At 63.3% G+C, this 1,386-nt stretch overlaps 1 protein-coding gene across 4 annotated transcripts in view; it reads right to left on the reverse strand.

The window, feature by feature from the left end:
- DTX2 (deltex E3 ubiquitin ligase 2) overlaps window positions 1–298 on the reverse strand; it is a 64,672-nt gene extending 64,374 nt beyond the window's left edge. For all 4 annotated transcript variants that reach the window (XM_034752385.1, XM_034752384.1, XM_034752383.1 and 1 more), the window contains exon 1: window positions 202–298. The gene's annotated coding sequence lies outside the window, so the exon portion shown is untranslated. The remainder of the gene's footprint in view (window positions 1–201) is intronic.
- Between the last annotated feature and the right edge of the window lie 1,088 nt (window positions 299–1,386).

Genomic DNA, 1,386 nt, shown 5'->3' on the forward strand with positions numbered 1-1,386 from the left:
CCCCTACCCACCCCCCCCCCCGGGGTCAGACCCCCCCACCCTCCTACCTACCCCCCCAGGGGCCAGACCCCCACGTCACTCCCCCTCCCCCCTGCCTGTCCGCCCCCGGGTGCCAGGCCCCCAGGCACCCACCCCCCGAGTCCTGCCCCACAGTCACCCGCTCCCGACCCGCGCCGTTCAGAGGCCCGGGGCGCCCCTCACCGTCACTCCGGGCCGCTCCGCTCCGGCCGGCGCTGGGCAGGAGCAGCGAGACCTACTGGGGGCAGCGCCTTCCTTCGCAGCCGAGACAGCGGGCCTAGCGCGCATGCGCCCTCCGCGCGGGGCACCCTGGGACTTGTAGTCCGGGGCGGCCATCGGCCTTCCCCCAACTTCCGCCTCTAGCTCGCCCTGTCCCAGCCCCAGCCACGTGCCCGGGACTCGGGGGGGATCCCCCAGTCCAGTCCCGCCACAACTTGGGGGGCTTTATTGGGGCTCCCCACCACCCCCACTGCCACAGCTTGGGGGCCTTTATTAGGGGTCCCCCACTCCGCCCCCCACCCATTTTGGGGGCTCCCCCAGCCCCCCAGTTTTGGGGATTTTGTTGGGGGTTCCCCAACCCCCCCCCCCACTGCCACAGCTTTGGGGCCTTAATGTGCCACACCCAATCTCCCCCCATAGTTTCTTTGAGGCCTTACTGGGGCTCCCCCAGCCCAACTGGCACCTTCTGGGCCCTTGCCCCCCCCCATGCTGTCCCCCCCAATTCATTGGCCTGATCCGCCTTGGAATCCACGTGACCAGGGAGTTTGCTGACAGACCCATCCCTGCCCAGGTGGGAGGCGGTTCAAAGCCCCTCTCAGGCGAGCGCATGCGGCCAGGCCCCACACACTCTGTCCCGGCTGCCGCCTTATGAAAGCGGGACCCAGTTCTCAGCCACCCCTTCCTGTGCTTGGGACAGGCAGGTGCCCAGTGTCGCTGACCCCAGCTGCTCCAAAGCCATGAACCGACCCCCTCCCCCCGCCCAATCATAAGATTGGTTTAAAAATCATGAGACTTGGGTTTATTTCTTTGCCTTCTGGTCACACGCTGATCCCGTTTTTCAAGCTTTTCTTTGCACCTAGGAAGGCTAGCGACTCACTTTGGATTTAAATGACAGCTGAGATTCTCTCATAATCACATGACTCTGGCGGCTGGGGCTTTAAGAAACGCCACAAATATTGCGAGACTCGTAGCCTCCCAGCTGCTCTAACTTACCTCTCTTCCCATGGCTCCTTATCTGGGAAGCAGAGATAGTTGCAGTGCTTTAGGGCTACACCTCTGGTCCCTACCCTAGGGGTTGGGAGCAGAACCCTTATATCATGTCTATACTGCATAGGGGCAATTTCTACCCACTTCCAGGCACCTTTATGC

Source organism: Trachemys scripta, chromosome 18 (genome assembly GCF_013100865.1).
Source record: "Trachemys scripta elegans isolate TJP31775 chromosome 18, CAS_Tse_1.0, whole genome shotgun sequence".
Classification (NCBI taxonomy): Eukaryota; Metazoa; Chordata; order Testudines; family Emydidae; genus Trachemys; species Trachemys scripta.